We start from the raw sequence: 20,756 nt of genomic DNA on the forward strand, positions 1-20,756 counted from the left end.
CTATAGATACTATTAGCAAGATAATATCATGAATCATGATAGATTAGGTGAAAATTTTCTTCCTTATTCAGAATATTGTGCACAGCATAGAAAGTCGGTACAGAGGCGCCAAAATTTATCCTTAAAAAGATTACTTGCTTAATTTGAAGAAACAAGCAAAGAAGAAAGTAGAAAACATTCCAGCACAGCACCGAAGATACGTTACGTGCCTTCTCTCTCACTACTCTCCCAGGTTAATCACTCTCTTGCCCCACGCTCTCCCTTAAAAACCGGAAAAAAAATAAAACAAAAATAAAATAAAAAAACGAGAAACTTCAAGAACACGCGTACGGTGCTCCGCACTAAAAAAATAAAACAAAAATAAAATAAAAAAACGAGAAACTTCAAGAACACGCGTACGGTGCTCCGCACTCCTCTTCCCTCTTAACCGGCTCCCCCTCCCCTCCCTGAAAATAAAACTCCTCCAATTAAATCGCGAAAGGAAAAAAAAATAAACGCAAAGTAAACAAAAATAAACAATAAAAAAAGAGGGGAGAAAATGGCGACAGCTGGAGACATCGAGATGCCGCCAGCCCCCGTAACACCACCGACACCGACCGACGGCGTTAACAGGTCATTAGCAAACGGTAACGCCGCCGTCGGTCGCTGGAAACAGGAGTGGAGCTGCGGAGATGAGATGTCGCTGGAAACTGGAGCGGAGCTGCGGAGCTGCGGAGCTGCGGAGAAGACGACGAAGCCGGCTAGGGTTCGAAGCTGCGGAGAAGATGACGGAGGCGGCTAGGGTTCGGAGCTGTGGGGAAGACGAAGGAGGCGGCTAGGGTTCGGAGCTGTGGGGAAGACGAAGGAGGCGGCTAGGGTTCGGAGCTGTGGGGAAGACGAAGGAGGCGGCTAGGGTTCGGAGCTGTGGGGAAGACGAAGGAGCCGCGAACCCCCTACGCGTAGCGCTGGGGGGCCGCGATCCGCTATAGCCCCGCTATTGCCCCGCTATTGGCCGCTATTTACAACACTGGACAATATCCTCATCTAGGTTGTTGGTACTATTGATGGATATCATCCTATTGACGATTTCATTTTCAGTATCATATATGTATAATTGACAGAATTTTGGAGCTATTCTGGATACAGGTTTCAAAGATCCTATACGATGATGATTTTGACCATTTAGACGGAAACAATATAGTCATCTGCCATTATTGTAAGTATTATCAATATTTCATCCAGAGGATGTAAAAGCAAACATACTATTATAGGATCTGATATGTTCCTTAAATTTATTACTTTGTCTGCTTCCACCTGGGTATAAAAGTTCTCAAAGAAAACTGGGAGGTTCAATTAAAAAAGGGAACTTTATTTCCCCTCTGCCACAACAAAGAGAGAATGATGGTTTCTTTGGTTTCCAAGATTTTTCTGCTCTCTCCTCATAACACAACATAGCGTGGCAATATTCACATATAACTTTGGGTGGTCCAAAATTCTGTACTTCATTATGGTAAACTGCAATTCAATAAGAAGGGCATTTTAATTAGTACCATTATACATATACATATACAATTAACTATTTGAAGAAATGCAATTCAGTAAGAAATGTGTGAAATAACATGATTTTTACAATAAAGTCCATATGTTTGAAAATGTTATTATCTTCACTGTTCATTTTATTAATAAATGGACGCGTTCACCTTCAAGCAAGGCTGAAAAAGTAATAAAATTAGCATTAGAAGGGCACGTATTACCTACTGTACAGGTTAATTTAAGCTTGCAAATTAGCATTAAAAGGGCATGTACTACCTACTGTACATGTTAATTTAAGCTTGCAAATTACATGTTTTCTTACTTGTCTGTTGCTCATTTATAGCTTCAACGGTTGCATTGATGATAGAATGTATGATTCTTCTGCTTTTATACTGCTACACTTTTTGCCTTTTGTAGTTCCCATTCACTTCTTTATCAACAATTATATGATCATGCTGTTATTTTTCAGATTCAAAGATGTTATTCTGAGTTCCATAATTCTGTTGATTTTTAATCTTCCATTTGATCTGTCTTAGTGTCAAATCCCTTGGTTGAGAATGCTAAGATCTTGCACACATATGCAAACTGTTAGACATAAGTACATATATTCTAACTTCATGCAACTATAATGCATCAGATTGACATATTTGTGTAGTTACCTTGAGATGAACTCTGTTGACCGCCTTCCATGTTTGCTGGAATTGTTAGGGAGTGTGCAAAGCTATAATTTGTAATGTAGCCCTCTTGGCTAAAGTGCTTTTTGTATGCTATGGAGCAAACATAAGATCTTGACATTTATTTGGAGGTATGTATTGGATTTCATTAATTTAATATGGACGTGTTGTTTAGTTCTTAGTATCAGAACGTGTTGTTTGGTTCTTAGTGTCAGAAATCTTGTGTTAGTGTTACAGTCACAGTGGGCATCATAATGTAAAAACTCTTATGTTAACATTATAACATCAAAAATATTGTCTCAGGCTATATATTTAGTTATTTTCACAGCATAGCATAGTAATAAGGATACTATGATTAATGTGTATATACTAAGAACAAATTTACATACAACTTAATTTGAACATTTTACAAAATAAAGTAAGAAAATAACACCATACCGTGATCCTTTCCTTGCAAATGGTTGAATCTGTTGGTTTAATGAATAAATATTTTCTGCAAAAGAGAATTAAAAGAAAATATTTCATGAAAGAGAATTACATTCATTAAAAGAGAATTACCTGCAAAAGAGAATTACCGACATTAAAAGAGAATTAAAAGAAGTATTAAATGCATAGCAACACTAAGTATTTCATTTATGTAAAAGAAAATTAAATGGAAGAGAGAAGATTGAGGACGAAGATCCCTAAAATAAAATATGTTGAAAGTATAGTGGTGTTGCTCATCAAAATGCCCCTTATGACTGCAAGTTTTTCATAGTAAGGTCTGTGCTCCCTAATAACCACACCACAAAAATTTTCCTCCGACATAAATATTTTTCCTGTAGTTTTGTCAAATTCTTGGACCATTGTTTGAAATATTCTCCATATTTGTCACATATATTATTCTATGTTGAAATATTTTTTGTCTATATTGTTTGCTACACTTTTTATTCTTCATACGAGTCATAATTGTTTACTATACTATGTACCTCATGTAATTTTTCAGTGTTCAATTACTAACATTGTGGCATATTTATGGCAAACTCTGTTAATCCATATTCTCAAGAGTCTGCATCTGTTAAAATTGAAGCTGGAATGTAAATATTTGAGAGCTCGCCTCCTAGAGTGGATGTTTCATCATCTTCTCATCCAAAAGTTTATTTTTCTTTTCACCCCCTCAATATGGAATCAACTTGATTGATCCTCAGGCTAGGTGATAATGCATGGAATCGACTCATGAGGTAAGTTTGATTGCATTCTTCATAGATTTGGATTAATTGTTATTTTTTCTCGTCTATTTGTCGTACTTCTTCCTATCAAGAAGAGAAATGGAGTTCCTTTCCCCCCGCTGTAAACAGGAATACAATAGCTAGTGCAGATAAGAAAAGTATTATTGATTCAAAACCAATGTAAACTCAATTTTTATTGGACATTTTCAAAAACATTTGACCATTATTGATATTTTTTGCCGCATCGAAATTTACAGGCAAATGTGACAAAATTCTGCATGGTTATAAACTCAATCAGAGTGCTAAAATGTTAAAAATGGATAGGAGATATTATATTGCTAAATTGCTGGTAATGAAAAGGAGAAATTACCTTTTTTTCATCCACCATGGAAGTATGGATTCATGACCATTGGGTAAAGTTTGTGAGGATTATTACTCTGAATGAAGAAGAATGGGGTATTTCTTTTCAAAATTTCAAAAATTTCAGCAGTTTTTAATAGAGGAGAACGTAGGTTCGCAAGTGGTTGTGAAACATGGGAAATCTGACAAGAGAGTAGGGAGATGAGTTGGAAATTTTTGAAACAATTGGAATTTTTTGAAATGTGGGAAGTTTGGAGATAAGAGTAGAGAGATGAGTTGGTATTTTTTGAAACCTGGGAAGTTAGAGAGAGTAGGGAGATGAGTTGGAATTTTTTGAAACAATCCGATTGGCCCAACATTGTGTTACTTTTCATCAGAGCTTTTTCATTAATGATGGCCAACTCATTATTCAATAAGAGGGAGATACCTCACTTGTCCCCTCTATTGGTCCCATATTTTGGGTCCATGTAGCAAAGCTCTTAGTTAAAAGAAGTAGTTTATAGAAGTTAGAGAGAGAGAGAGTAGGGAGATAAGTTGGAATTTTTTGAAACAATCCGATTGACCCAACATTGTGTTACTGTTCATCAGAGCTTTTTCATTGTTCTCCTTAGTTAAAAGTAGTATATATATATACTCTTTGGATTCTACTTATAAAAATTCTCATAAACCTTTGACTAGCCGTTTTTTTTGCTTCCATCTTTGCTACTTTAGAGCATCTCCAACAACCTCCCTATCTCATATCCTAGACTAAATATAGGGAGTAGGAGGGGAAAAAGTTGCTCCAACAAGCTCCCTATGTTGGAGACTAAATATAGGAAATATGATTTGGTATTCCAAATCAAGGATAACAAAGTGACTCTTATATTTAGTCTGAACATATGGAGTATTGTTGGAGCAATTTTTTCCCCCTCCTACTCCTTATATTTAGTCTAGGACATGATATAAAGAGTCATTTGAGGAGCATTGTTGGAGCACTTAATCCTTATTTGACTCCCTATTTTCTAGGATGAGAAATTTGCTCCTCAAATATAGGGAAAACCTAAGATCACTCTTGGAGATGCTCTTAAATTTCTCTAGGTTTTCTTGCCCTACATTTTTGCTTAACTTTATAAAATATTTTCTTTGTTATGTGTCGCCTTTTTAACTTATTCATTCTACCACCAACTTTGGTTACCATCTAATATGCAACCCTTGGATTATCCTAGATTACTCTTAGCCACCTTTAATACAAGAAAACACTTTTCCACATAATACTATTCTTATTATTTTTATTCAATATATCTCCTTCATCATCTTATCTTTTCTTTCATAATTAAGCCACATATATGGATTAGATCACATAAACTGTGAATATGGGATCAATTTAAGCCACACTTTTTAGATACATTCGATATTTCTTCAACGTAAAATGAAACATGCATTAACAACGCATGATCAAAGATAAAGGAAGAAAGCAATACCAATATCGCTTTTGATTCCTAATAAAATTTAATACACAAAAAACCCATTGAGTCCTTTTCAAAAAGAATAATAGACTCGAATCTAGAACTGAGTCAAATTATTGATCTTCAGGTGAATCTAATATTTTATAGTATATTTATATTCATAATTTTATCAGAATCCCCGGCCAATAACATCATCAGAAAATAACACCCCTCAATAAATAAATAAAAAGAAACCCAAGATTGCGAATTTGCCTTGCTTCATATTAACCATATCAGTTTAAGCTTTCGATCAAGATAAGAAACTTCATCTCATGTTACAGGTGAGCTAGAAAAGATCATAAAATTTTGGATTCCCAATTATTTGAATCCAAATAATTGATAAAATCTAAAAATATTCAATGAAAAATATAAAGTATAGATAATAATACTTATTTGAATAAATAAGTTCAACGGATGCTTCACAGTAGCGTTATTCATCCGATAGATTAACACTAACCAACTTATAAATAAACAAATAGTAAACTACATTTTCAAGAAATATGAGTTTATTTGCAGCACTTATTGGAACAATTAATTTCTACAGATATTTCATAGTAGCATTATTCATCTAATAGATTAACAAAAACCAACTTATAAATAAACAAATAGTAAATCACATAATGTTACACCTGAAGAAACATGAGTTGTATTTGCAGGTTTAAATTCCCAGTTTGCAATTGGTTGAGGGGCATGCAATCTTCAAAGGTCCACAGCAATGGGATCTGCAATCCAAGACATCAAATAGTTTGTTATTTTATGTCATGACTGCATAATTCTGTACGCGAACTGAAGCATAATAACAAAAAAATGAGACAAGTAACATATCGTTGATGAAAACTGTGAAATGAAATTTCATCAAATTAAATGGTTTCTTCGCCTCCCACTGGAGAAATTAACAACCCATTTAGAGAACATAACCAGTTTTGATAAACAAATTCTTCTAGGCTGCGTTTGGAAACTTGGATTTGGATTTGGAATGTTGATTTAAAATCAAAGGATTTGAAATCTAGGATTTGAAATCCATGATTTGATAGAATCTTTTGTTTGGATGTCTTTCCAAAATAGAAGGATTTGAAATCAAAGATTTGAAATATAGTGTTTGGATACACTTTATTATACATGAACTTGGATTTCAGAGATAAGGAGGATCATTCTGTGAACAATTTATGACATATACATATAGTTAACATATATGAGTACCATGCTACTTAGCCCAAGCCTCCATTTAATTTCATAACAAAAGGAAAACAATGCTACCATCAGCTGGATCACAGAATATCAATTCCAATATATGTACGTCATAGGAAAACAAAAACTTTCAATACAAATATGGATCCATATTTAAAAAACTCTCTTTTCTTTTCAATAACAAACAACATGAAACTACTACTCCTCACTGACACCTGAAGAAAAATCTGGATATTACACAATGGCATTGGCTGCACTAGCAATCGTAGGCGACAAATCAGCACACTCCTTTCCAATTGGTCCAGTAATTGCAGATATTGTGGTTCTGACCTATACTCATTTCCACGTGCAGTTCCTCCTAGTCTCAATGAGTGGAAAGATCCGAAAACTGATATCAGCCTCAAGCAGAGACTCAAAACCTACCAGAATCACAATCCAGAATATGCCAGGAGGACCCGAATCCTTCGAACTTGCCGCAAAGTTCTGCTACGGCCTCAACATCGACCTCACCGTTGCCAACGCCGCAACACTTCGCTGTGCAGCCCATCACCTCTAAATGACCGAAGAAATTTCGGACAGAAACTTAAGAGTCTCAGTCTGAATCCTATCTCAAAGAGACAGTCTTCACCAGCATCACGAACTCCATCTCGGTCCTCCATCGTTGTCAATCTCTGCTTCCAGTAGCCGAAGATATCGGTTTGCTTACTAGAATTGTATCTGCAATTGTCAGCAATGTGTGTAAAGAACAGTTGACTTCAGGTTTATCGAAGCTCGACCATAACAAGACGACTCTTGTTGTGAAACCTCATGACTGTGGGAAAAGTCGATAGGGATTCTAGGCCTGAGTTTTTCCAGCGTGTTGTTTCTTCCCTGAGAACAAAGGGTTGTAAGCAAGAAACAAATAGAGAAGCTTCCAATGAGAATCTAGCTTGGGCATCAATAATTTGAAACTATATGGAAGATAAAAATAAACAATATGCACTATATAAAATGATGCATATGTATGCATCAAACAACAATAACAAAACTAAGTAATCCACATACTCATCTTTCGACCTGCTTCTGCTCCTTAGCGTCATCCTTCATGTGCATCACTTTTGGATAGATCTCCCCCACAAAAAGAACTGCAACCTCCATCAAATAGAATGCTAAGCATTTTCTTAGATGCTCTTACAACAGAAAAAACAAACAGAGGACTTCTACCTTAAATTCATATTCAACTAGAATTTTCATGCTGAAAGGATAAACAGCATACAATAGAAACAAGAAAATATTGGTACAGAGAATCTATGACTTATCATTCTACTATATGCCCATGTGGTAAGCTCATCATAAACCATGCTTTTAATTAAGCTTCCAAATTTAAGTTAAATGATTGGTGGTATATGGATTAATAAAAGTGAGTTGAATATAAAATGCAACCATGGTCATGCTCATTCTGCAACTTGAGCAATTGTCAACGGATAAAAAGCCTGTTAACTTACATGAGGGAATGTTCTCTGTTACAAGACAAAATTTTGTCAAACATAATTGCTGAGTTTCTGTTATAAAAAAAAATCCACGCACCAAATTAAAGGTTTAGAGGAGTCAACAAATATATACAGTCCATGGAAGATAATGAGGAAATGTTCTCTGTTACAAGACAAAATTTTGTCAAACATAATTGCTGAGTTTCTGTTATAAAAAAAAATCCACGCACCAAATTAAAGGTTTAGAGGAGTCAACAAATATATACAGTCCATGGAAGATAAACTTTGCAGTTTTATCATCGACTTAACGATTAACTTTGTAGTTTCATTCATCGATTAATTCTTCAGGCCTGGCTGGGGACCTGCAATGAAGTTCCGGTTAAAAAAAATAAAAAGTTCATCGATGTAACATCTGAAATTTCATTTTTTATTTCCCCTTCCCATGTGAGGAAAGACATGTAGGATTTCATGTAACTATGGAATTTGGGTTTATTTCTAATAGGTCCTAGATGAACTGTTTTAAGAAAATATGATTTTGCACAACGAGAGAGTTTGAAATATTCAAGCTGTTTGAGTTCCCTCAGAATGTACTACTATATATGCCATGTGCTAAGCTCAATTTAAGCCATGGTTTTAGTATGGAATGTCACAAATTAAGTAGGGGTTGCACAGAACATGGCTTATTATAGGTAGGTAATTAAAGTTGATTGGCTACAAACTGCAACCATGGTCATCCTTCTGTAATTTTAAGCCCTCGCCAACGCGGTTTAAGCTCTGTCACAGGAAGAAGAATTAGTCAAATATAGTTGTTCAGTTGTTTAAATTTGTTCGTTTCTCACCAAATTAGTGGACTAGAGGACTCAACTTGTGAATTTCAATTGGACTTAAAAAAAGATGTACTTGGTTCTTCAATTATATAGTAAGCACTACGTTAGCTGTAATAAGAGGTATAATTCTGCACACTGAAAATTTCAGTTATTAAAGCTGTTCAATTTTCTGAGATGATGCGAGTGTAGATATTGACACTTTCAAGTTTCAATAGAGATGCTAAGCTTAGATTGATACGTATCTCAAATATACGTAGAGAAGAACGCATTGGTAAAAATTGGAAGATTAGAGAGAAGAACGCATTCGTAAAAAAAAAATTTAGCGAACTCACGTGAGCGCAGCCGTGTCCATCAAAAACACCGAAAAAATGAAGCTTTCCGTCGACTCCAGAGCTTCTCTTTGCAAAATCCGGCCGAATTGATACAGCATCCTCCATCTCCTTCCTCCGTCCACAAACGGACGTCATCCCGTACCTCGGACACCGATCCCATCCACTCAATCCCCTATCGATTCCTGCGATCTCAAGTTTCTTCCTCTTACGGCTGAACTCGCCGGCGATCTCCGTGGCGTCGACTCCTGCGAGGAACTTGAACCGCCCGAAGAGGGAGCACGCGACAAGGGGGAGAGATCAGATCTAGGGTTTCGCTGGAACGGGGGGAGAGATGAGACTAAACCCTAGAGTTTCGACGAGAGAGGAGAAGGGGAGAGAGGAGAGATAGAAGTTTGGCGCTGAGGTAGAACTTGAGAGTCGGGATCGGGGGGCTGAGAAATGAGATCGGGATTTGGTAAATACCAACGCGTCGGGTGGGATTTGAAATATCTGTATTTGGGCTTCCAATTTCTCCTATCCCAAATAATTTGATTTGAAATCTTAACCTAATTGAAAGCCCAAACTAAAGATTTGGATTTGAAATACTCTGGATTTAAAATCCAGGGCCCAAATCCAAGTTCCCAAACGCAGCCCTACAATATTGTCAAATTTTTTTATAGTCAATATGCGTGTATGGGCTTCAGTTTAAAATCATATAAGCACGTTAGAGGATGAATTGCATACACAAATTATCTATTAGTAATTCGCATTTGTTATAAGAATGATCCTTAGCTAGCATAATCGAGAATGAGAAACTTGTACAAAAAAGAGGATTCATTGAGATTCAAGCATAATACATATGGCAAAGAACAAAAACTAACAAAACTTCCTCATTCAAAATAACGCACTTCATATATTTCAAAATCTTCTATAATTGACTGCTGGTATTGTATTAGTTGTTTGCAATGATGCCACTCTTTACCAAATGGCCGATAAATTGGTTGTAATCCTACCTTCAGAATAAAATCTCTGCAAATATTTTAAGACAGCAACCTCTTCCACAAAATCATACTCATGCCCAACGGAATAACTATAATGACAGCAGCAAGCAGCCAACACAATATGCAAGACTTTTTCACAAATGAGAAACTCAATTTAAGAAATTCTTTTTCTAACATGCTCAATTTCATGTTTATAAATGTTTTCTAAAGTTTTATCAATTTTGTAATTAATTTGTTATGTTTATTTGAATTTACAAAATCAAGTTTTTAATAAGCTCATGTTCGTGCACATGTTCGTGCATGTTTGTGCAAAACTGATGCGTTTTCACAATTAGGAAATGCGATTTGAAAAATTTCTTCGTTTATATGTTTATCATCATATATAAAAATATTTTCCCAAGTTTTACTAATTTTGGAGTTGTTTTGTTATTTTCAATTGAATTTATAACACCGAGTTTTCTGCAGTTTTTTTAGAAACTATATATCTGTGTTCAAACATTTATTTCTCTCAACTGGGAAGTGATATTTCAGAAAATATTTTCTCTAACATATTTATCTACATGTCTAAAACCTTCCCTTAAAATTTCATGATTTTTAGAGTTGATTTACTATTTTTAATTGATTTTATAAAGTCAGATACACAAAATTCCAGAATCTGTCAAAATCAGAAACTGTCCGTGAATAGTGTGGTCAACCGCTACAGTCGACCGTGCTACAGTGCGGTCGACCCTCTGCAGTCCAGAGAGCAGTTTTGCAGTTTTATTTCTTATGGTCGACTGCCGAAGTTACCGTTGCACAATAACGGTAACTTGCTGATTTTTGTTTTTAGTGGTTTTTTGGGGTTTTTTAGGTTGTTTTCTTCTTTCCTATATATACCCATTTTCCATAACTATTTTCTACTACCAAGAGATGTTTTAAAAGAGTTTAACAAGGGTTAAAGTTTGTTTTGTGTTTGTTTAAAAGAGTGTTTAAGAGTTTATTTGTGAAGAGAATTTCACAAGAGTTTGAGGAGATCATCAATCTTGTTTGGGCTTCAATCTACATCCCTCCACTCTTGTTTTAGAAAAGTTTTCTTAAACTTTTTATCTAGCTTATTTATGCTTAACTTGTCATATTTATTTTGCTAGATTAAATTGAGTTTAGATTTGTTTTGATTTATCTCTTTGTTCACACACAACCTATTGAGCTTATTGTATTTACATTCATAGTATAATTTGGGATTATAGGTTTGTGACTAAGAGTTGTGCTTAATTGAGTTCTCATCTTGTTTAGAGAACAACCATTTGATTTGTGAGTTTTAATTGTGAGATTCACTTTGTATTATACTAGTACACCGAAAGGAGTGTGTGGTGAGAGACGAGGTTGTAGGCATCGAAAATTGCCTATAGGTCTCCACGAACAGCTCAGTGTTAAGGAACGACAATGAACGTCACCATCTGGTTCACAGGAGTTCAATTGACGTCGGTGAACGTTTGAAGTGAATCGACGAACTACGTGAACTGACAGAATTTCGGAACAACGAAGGCACAGGCTAATCGAGAGCCCCGCGATGTTTACAAAAAGAACAACGCCTTTCGTGTCTCGTTCGTTCTACAGATAATCCAACCATTGGAGCTGATAGAACTCTTCGTCAGACTTCCAACGCACTTCGAATCACTAAAATCCGAGTTCGGACGAAGAATTTACAGCGGAGTGTCTCGGATTATTGGAGACACCCCAGGGGCGTCCTAGATTTTTGGGGACGCCCCAGGGGCGTCCTAGATTTTTGGGGACGTCCCAGGGGCGTCCTAGATTTTTGGGGACGCCCCAGGGGTGTTGCCTATAAATAGAAGCCTTAGGCCTCACTTTTTCAGGATCTGGATTTTTGGAGAATTGGTGAAGCCCTGCTGGAGTGAAGAGTGATCGAGCACTTCAACACAAGAGAGTTCTTCATCAGATCTACATCACCCGCATCCGTTCCTTAGCATTACCCCTCGTCGGTAATCCTAAGAAGAGCAAATATCTCGCTTTATCCGAGATAGGCGCTTCAAGTTTCTAGATCTCCTCGCGGATCGACGAAGCTCTGCCCGATTTTTCTGGATCAGATCTGATTGCTAGGTAGTCCACGGATATCGACGTCCCCGTCACAGGCTAAAGACCCACGCAAGCAAGAGACGATAAACGGATCTTGTGTTTATTTTTAAGAAAATTGTAATTTTTATTTTTCGTTGTTTGAATTCATTTGTAACGTTAGAAGTTTTAATGAAATCAATGATGAATGCAACTTTTGACGAAAACAAGCTGGCGACCACAGTGGGAGCCAACGGCCTCGCTGCCGAGGCTGTCGTGACGCAACCGGCCTTCAAGATCCGGGTGAACGAAGAGATCGAATACGAATTCGATCAACAGAAGTTTGAAGAGTACCTCTCTTCCTCCTCCTCCAGATCCGCCTCTCCAAACAGGCGCAGGAAGACTTCATCTTCCAGAAATGTTCGCGGGACCTTCGGCTCGAAGATCCAAGATCCCATTGCCGCCGCTGCGCCCGCACCACGCGACGTCCCCGCGTCGTCCAACGTGGTCGAGACCGCAGATCCGGACTTCTCCTCCGCCGAGAAGATGGCTACTGAAGACGCTCCAGCATTGTCAAAGAGAGCACGCCAAAGACGGCGTCAACGCCTTGCTCGTCAGCTGGCCAAGGCTTTGGAGCCGATGGACAGGATCCGCTATAATGTGGATCTAAAATCCAGGCAGCGCCGGGAAAAAAGCCGTCAAAACACAAGCAGATGTGGGTGCCAAAGGCAAAACCAGCACCAAAGGCAAAGGTGGACGGAAATGCCATCCAACCTTCATCAAATCCAGATCCCGTCTCCCTTGCCCCCGCACCTACGGCGGAGTCAGGTAAGAACGTGGATCCTTCTAGATCCAGGGTTCCTTTGAAAGGTCGTCTCGGTCCCTTACCGGAGAACCGATGTAAAGCACCTGTCAAGGAGCGATTGGGACCGTTGAAAGGTCCCCAAATGACGAACCAGACTGGGGGTCGTGTTAATCCCTCCAAAAAAGATAACAAAGGGAAAGCCCCTGTTACTGACCGCATTGGGTTGCGTGTCGAAGTTCAAGAACCCGTTAAGTTTTTACGCTCGCAAAAGCGTAGACTTGAACGAGCAACTTTTAAAAACGCTAATAAAGCGTCATATCCCCAGAGGGAAACACATTCGTCTGATGATGATTGTGTTATACCTGGGAAGTCATGCTAACACTCTATGGGTTGCTCCAGTTATCAAACTGATGAGTTGTACTATAGAGCTGGGGGTGCGAGTAAGTCTCGAAAGAGAGATGCTCGAGACATGGAACCTCACTGTCCGTGTGCCAACATCATTAAGACGGTGTTGTCAGAATGCTGCTGTTCTAAAACCCCAAAGAGAGTTTCGGTGTTCGAGAGGATTTCCAAGCCAAGGCGTTTTTATGGGAAGAAGTTCGTTCGACAAGAGGACGAATACCTAGAAGTGTCTGCTAATATGACCGACAGAGGGAAATCGACACGACAATTTGGCCCAGATCGATTTGCCGGAGTATCACAGCGTGTGACTCGATCGCGATCAGGGATCAATACGCGAAAGAATTACCAAAGGATGCAAAAGGGACTCCCTTTGGAAAAGGAGGTGTCAGATGCTGGTTCAGATTCTTGCTCGGCTATAGCGTCCGATGACACGGCTTCTAGTGTGGGACAACCCTACGAGTCATTCATGATCAGCGCCGAGCAAGTAACCAAGATGCTTGAAGATGCCCTGAATAAGCAGAAGGAAACTTTCAAGTTCGAGATGGAGATGGCCATGCAACAGATGAGAGAGATGCATGACCAGCAAATCGCGGCACTGACAACTCACCAAGGAGAACCCAGTCGTCGTAATAATCCGAATCAAGAGGAGAATGAACGGGAAGAAGATAATGTCAACATAACTATTCCTCCTGTCAACAACAATAACGGAGGCGGTCCCTCGGATGATAATGCGAAGGAGGACCACGTTACCTCTCCCCAAGGGAGTGGGAATCAATTCCATATCCGGCAAAGTTCAATTTAATCAACTTTACGCCGTTTGATGGAAAGGGTTCCCCTACCCAACATCTAATATACTTCAAGTCCCATTTGGGAATAATCTCCGGCAATGAACCCTTGATGGTACGGTCATTCGTTGGCACTCTTCGCGGAGCGGCCTTCGATTGGTATCGTCGCCTCAAGCCGGGGAGTATCAGCAATTGGGATGACATGGAGGACATGTTCTTGACGAACTTCTTTGATGATGACACTGAGGTCTCGATCAGCACTCTGTTTGAGGAGAAACAGAAGAATGGTGAGACAGTCGAAAACTTTGTGAAGAGGTTCCGGAATAAAGCAATGAATTGTAGGGATCCGGTCAGCGAAGATTTCATCCTCGAGACCTGTCATAACAATCTTTCATTGGACATCCTGGAAGCCATGGGAATGGCACCGCCAAAGACCTGGAAGGATCTGAAGGTGCGAGGAGAACGAGCCGAACGATTCCTTAAAAGGAAGAAGGCGGAAAGGGGTCAAATAGCTAATAATGCTCCGCAACCAAATTTTGTCCCTAGGGGTAAAGGAAAAGCACATGCAAATGCCGTGGACGCGAATCAAACGTTCGAGGTGCAAGCGCAACCGCAACAGCAGCAGCAAAAGGCGCCTCAACAATCAAGGTGGCAACAGCAGAACCAGAAGCCAAAAGCCTCGGAGCCGAAGTTCCCAAAAGTCTATTCGTTCAAAGAGGATGAAGTTCCCGGTATCTTCAAGTACCTCATTGAGAATAACAAGATCAAATTGCCTCCAGTCCAGGATCAGGAAGATGCTAAGAGAATCGATGATCCAAAATACTGCGCATTTCATAGAGCGGTGCACCATCCTACCAAGGCTTGCTATGCCCTTAAGGACAAGATCCAAGCTCTAATCGATGTCGGGGTCATCACCATGAAGCAGCCGAAGGAGAAGAAAGTGGGAGCAAATGCAGTATCAATTAGTTTCGGTTCTGCTCCCTTGAACTGGTTCCAGCTTGAGCCAATAATAAAAGCAACAGTGAAGACGGTGAACGATGATCCTCACAAACAGCGCCAGAATAATGGTGAGATTCTTTGGGTTCATCCAGATTTGGTTGGAGATGAACAATGGACTGGAACCTCTTCCAAGAAAAAGTCAAAAGGAAAAGGTAAGTCTTGTTATGGAGCTTCTGCTATTCCAGGAGAAGATGACGAAGAAATTCCCGCCTTCCCGCTTTCTGAAGATAAACAGGAGGCCTTTGCAACCCGAAGTGGGAATGAGTATCACTACAAGTACCCGGATGCTTCCGAGCAATTAGGCACCAAAACCGCTCCTTCCAAGATATTGGCAGAACTGGGAATTGCAGCAACTCCCCCAACGCCTGTAGCTACGGAGAAAGTCCAGCAGAAGGAGAAAGGAAAAGAGCCTCTACACCAAGAAGTCCAAAACCCGAGGCAGTCTCGATTCAATCATCCGATTGGGAAAGACAAACCGGGAAAGGCAAGCTCTCCGCCCCATTTTGACATCATGGCGCAGTTAGCCAATATCCCGGCTAGGATAACCCTATACGAGCTGTTGCGTCTTTCCAAGGATACAAGGAAAGCATTACAAGAGGCCTTGAGCGACTCTGAGGCTTTCTTAACTCGAATCAAGCCATCTCCTGAAGGACCAGAACCGTCAGCTCAACACTGCAATCTCGCGGCGCATCATTTTCCCTGTATCTCTTTCACCAAAAAGGACATGCAGACGAAGAACTCAAAGCATGATAGGCCTTTGTATTTCACCGGGCACATTGGCTCCAGCATGGTCAACCGGATCCAAGTTGATCCGGGTTCTGCTGTTAGCATCATGCCATTCCGACTGATGCATCATCTCGAAATCCCGACTAGCAAACTAGCCTCCACCGGTACTACGATTTATGGATTCAACACCAGCGGGTCTAGACCCTTGGGGAAGATTCGAATCAAATGCCAGATCGGGGATTTGAAGTCAGAAGTTACTTGTTATTTGATTGACGCAGAGACGTCCTATAACTTACTGTTGGGTCGACCTTGGATCCACGGTAACCTTATAGTCCCGTCAACTCTTCACCAGTGCCTCAAGTATGTGGACACAAATAATGAAGTCAAGACGGTGGTCGCGGATAAGCAACCGTTTAAGGGATTAGAGAACTATTTCACTGATTCCCTTCTATACGGCGCCGAATCCGATACTGAACCATCGGCCCAAGGAACGGACAGCGGGGATGAAGCTGACACCGAAGCTGGGTTTGATTATGATGGTGGTTTTGTACTTAATGACATTGTACCCATTGTAATCAATCTTGACGATGATAAATCATCGGAAAGTAGTTGTAATTGGCAACTTGCCGAAGAACTATCAATAAACGATGATTTAGAGTACTCGATGTGTCTTGATAATGTCACTAAAAAGCTTTATGATAACCCTGATTTGTATATGCCTCTTCAATCATTTTGCATGACGAAAAAGCAGGTACAAGATCCATGCGGAGCAACACTTGTCATCCCCGCTGGAATAGGGGGTGGAAAAGAAGTCGTCTACGGCAAAGGAAAAGAAGCTCCAATACCCGATCACTTCTTAGAAGAGGAAGATGATGATGATAAACCTGCTCCTCACTTATTCAGGTATGACGCAAAAGCGCGCGATCTAATGGAGAAGTATGGATATGACTTCACACTCGGAGAGGGTCTTTGCTTTGGTCGAGGTCCGTGAGTTCCACCTCGGATGGCCTATGTACCAAAGGGAAAACCTGATGATTATTATCGCTACAAAAGAGGTTTGGGTTATGTCTCCTCATCCGACGACGAGTGCTGCTGGCAAATCATCGATCGAATTGCTAACAAAGCTAGAAACAGATACTCTTCTGATTCTTCGGCTTGGGATTCCGACACTAGTATCGGTGAGATGTTCAAAAAGTTGATGTCGAACATGGTTACGGTCGATCCTACCACAATAGAGGAGGACGACCAGATGCCGACATGGGAAGATCCGTGGGTTCATCACCTAAACATGCAGTATGGTGATAGGTTCGAACAAAGAGAACCTCCTACCGAAGATCAAGTACTCCAGGTGAATATGGGTAGCGAAGATAATCCGAAGCCTATATTCATTAGCGACAGCCTCCCGCCTGAAGAGAAAGAGGAGTTAATCTCTCTTATTAGGGAATACATCGATGTGTTTGCCTGGAATTATGAAGACATGGCAGGGCTCGATCCAAATGTAGCAGTGCATCGTCTCAATATCAAGACGGATGTCAAACCTGTCAAACAACAACAAAGACGGTTTCGTCCGCAAATGATGGAAGCAATCGAGACCGAAGTTAAAAAGCTTATTGACTCGGGCTTCGTTAGGGAAGAGCAGCATCCAGAGTGGCTTGCCAATATTGTCCCAGTTCTTAAGAAGAACGGGAAGGTCAGGATTTGCATCGACTTTCGAGACCTCAACGCTGCATGCCCAAAAGACGATTTTCCCCTTCCTATCACGGATGTCATCATCGACAATACGTGCGGGTTCGAAAGGATGTCTTTCATGGATGGTTTCTCTGGTTATAATCAAATAAAGATGCACCCAGATGACGAAAAGCATACCGCGTTTAGAACACCCCTCGGCGTTTTCTGCTACACGGTCATGCCCTTCGGTTTAAAAAACGCAGGTGCCACATACCAGAGAGCCATGTCGAAGATTTTTCAGGAGCATCTCCGGAAGACTGTCGAGTGCTACGTGGATGATTTGGTTGTGAAAAGTCGTGATAAGAAGGATCACATTAAAGACTTGAAGACCATGTTCGACTTGATGCGAGCCCATCAATTGAAGATGAATCCTACCAAGTCTTTCCTCGGAATGTCTAGTGGTAAATTCCTGGGGTTCGTCGTCACCACCAAAGGTATTCACATCGATCCTGATAAGGTAAAGGCGATCAATGAATTACAACCTCCGAGAAACCTCAAGGAGCTCAGAGGATTGCAAGGGCGATTAGCTTATATTCGTCGGTTCATCTCGAACCTCTCAGGAAAATGCCAACCATTCTCCAAGCTCGCAAAGAAGGGCGTGTCTTTTGTATGGGATGACGCTTGTCAAAAGGCATTCGAGAGTATTAAAGAATATCTCTCGAAACCTCCTGTACTCGTTGCACCGAAATCGGGCAAACCGTTCTTGATTTATGTCAAGGCGACGAGCAACTCATTAAGTGCATTACTTGCACAAGATGACGATAACGGTCATGAGCAGGCAGTATATTATTTGAGCCGAACCATGGTAGGCGCCGAATCTCGATATCCTATGATTGAGAGAGAATGCCTCGCCTTGGTGTTCGCCATTCAGAAGATGCGACATTATCTGGTCGGGCAGACCATTTATGTCATCTCTAAAGTTAATCCGATTTGAGTATTCATGACTCAACCAGCTTCCATGAGCTGGCGATTAGCAAAATGGGCCTTACTCTTGTCCCAATACGACTTACATTTTAAACAACAGAAGTCGGTAAAAGGGCAGGCCATCTGTGATCTCCTGGCAGCTAATCCAACTACGAACACCGCCGAGATATATGACGATCTACCCGACGAAGCCCACGAAGTCAACGCAACTTCGCACCAACAAGTATGGCGTTTGTACTTCGATGGCGCTTCCCGAGCAGCTATTGTCACAGGTGCTCCTGGAAGGTCTAAGATTTCTTCCGGAGTGGGAGTTGTCTTAGTTTCCCCAGGAAAACATGTGATGCCTCGAGCTTATGATGCCTCGAGCTTACTCGTTGACCGAACCGTGCTCAAATAATGTAGCCGAATATAATGCATTACTCATAGGACTCAGTTTCGCTAAAGAACTGGGGGTGGAGTATCTCGAAGCCTTCGGCGATTCTCAACTGATAGTTAAACAAGTTCAGGGAGAGTACGAGGTTCGAAGCCAAGATTTAATACCATACCATAAGATGGCAGTGGAGATGGCGGAATCATTCGAAGGATTCTTTATCGAACATATTCCACGGCTACAGAATACCTACGCAGACGCGTTAGCAGCATTAGCCGTATCACTGGCGTAGCCTCCTGAAACAGAACAGTTCGTTACGGTAAGGACCCACCAACTCCTAGTGCCGATCTATGATGAAGAGGACGAAGAAGAAGAGATTAAGGAAACACACTCAACCCAAATTGAGTTTGAACCCCGAGATTGGCGTTTCCCCATCATCGATTACGTCCTGCACGGAATACTACCGGAAGACGTAAAAGAAAGAGAGTCAATTCGACGAAGGGCACCAAGATTCTACTATAATACGGAGAATCGAACGCTATACCGCAGGGGGTACGATGGATTGCGGGCACGCTGCTTATCGACTAAAGAAGCTGAGGAAGTCCTTAGAGAAGCACACGAAGGAGAGTGTGGTGCACACCAACCTGGTCCCAAACTTTATGACCGAATCAGAAGAATGGGGTATTTTTGGCCTTTCATGATGAGTGATGCAATCGCGTATGCCCGAAAGTGTAATGCATGTCAAATACATGCGAATTATATGCACCAACCTCCAGAGCATCTGCATCCTTCGGTTACGTCATGGCCGTTTGAGACCTGGGGAATGGACATTGTTGGTCCTATAAATCCCCCGTCAGTCAAAGGTGACCGGTTCATCCTAACAATTACCGACTACTTCTCCAAATGGGCTGAGGCAGTTCCACTCAGAGAAGTTAAAACGAGCAACGTCATTGCATTCATCAAGCACCATATCATCTACCGGCATGGTGTACCAAGACGAATCGTACATGACAACCAAATGGATTGGCCGAAGCCTTCAATAAGACTATCATAAAGATTTTATCAAAACTCGTGAAAACTAATAAACGAGACTGGGATGACAAGCTTGGCGCGGCTCTATGGGCCTATCGGACCACGGTGCGTACACCAACGGGAGCAACTCCGTATTCACTGGTATACGGATGTGAAGCTGTTATTCCGTTGGAGATTCAAATCCCATCGCTTCGAATTGCCCTCGCGACTCAAATGACGACCGAAGAGCAACATCAGAAGCGCCTTGAAGAACTTGAAAGGCTAGACGAGAAGCGTTTAGAAGCTCAACAACATATCGAATTCTACCAAGCCAGAATCTCTCGAGCTTTCGACAAAAAGGTTCGGCAACGAAGCTTCAAAGAAGGGGATTTGGTTCTAGCTGAGAGGCGGCCTATGATCCTTAACTCCAAGAAGAAAGGCAAGTTTGAACCCAAATGGGAGGGACCATTCATAGTAGAGACAATCTACTCGAGTGGCGCATATCGCCTAGTCACCCAGGACGGCGACCGGCTTATGATGCCGATAAACGGCAAATTCCTGAAAAAAATACTATCCTTAGTATCTTCAGGATAACCAATGCATCGGGAAGTTCCCAGAAGAACATCATATGAGGTATTCTTAGGGATAACCCAATCATTATAGGAGCGATGAATAAGAAATTCTCGTTCGAACTCCGAATGTTGGAATGTTCCTTCTTATTATCAAAATTCTCTAACTCTTATGAGTTATCTTTTGTGAGATGAGATTCAATCCTCTAATAGGTTAATCTTTCCTCACCAAACCATCTGCTGATCAAACCAATTGACAGTGGATCCACTAAAATTTCCATCTGCCAGTCATTGGCATTTCTCAGACTCAACATGTTAGGTCCTAATCACCTAGCATTAAAGTCTTCCTTTGAG

General features: G+C 40.5%; 1 long non-coding RNA gene across 1 annotated transcript; it reads right to left on the reverse strand.

Annotated features, from left to right (window-relative positions):
• LOC109833847 lies at nt 6,517–9,510 on the reverse strand. The gene is made up of 3 exons (XR_002245367.1): nt 9,055–9,510; nt 7,471–7,550; nt 6,517–7,296 (listed from the first exon to the last, which is right to left on the reverse strand). It is a non-coding gene; the product is annotated as an uncharacterized LOC109833847 (long non-coding RNA).

This window comes from Asparagus officinalis, chromosome 3 (genome assembly GCF_001876935.1).
Source record: "Asparagus officinalis chromosome 3, Aspof.V1, whole genome shotgun sequence".
Taxonomy (NCBI): domain Eukaryota; kingdom Viridiplantae; phylum Streptophyta; class Magnoliopsida; order Asparagales; family Asparagaceae; genus Asparagus; species Asparagus officinalis.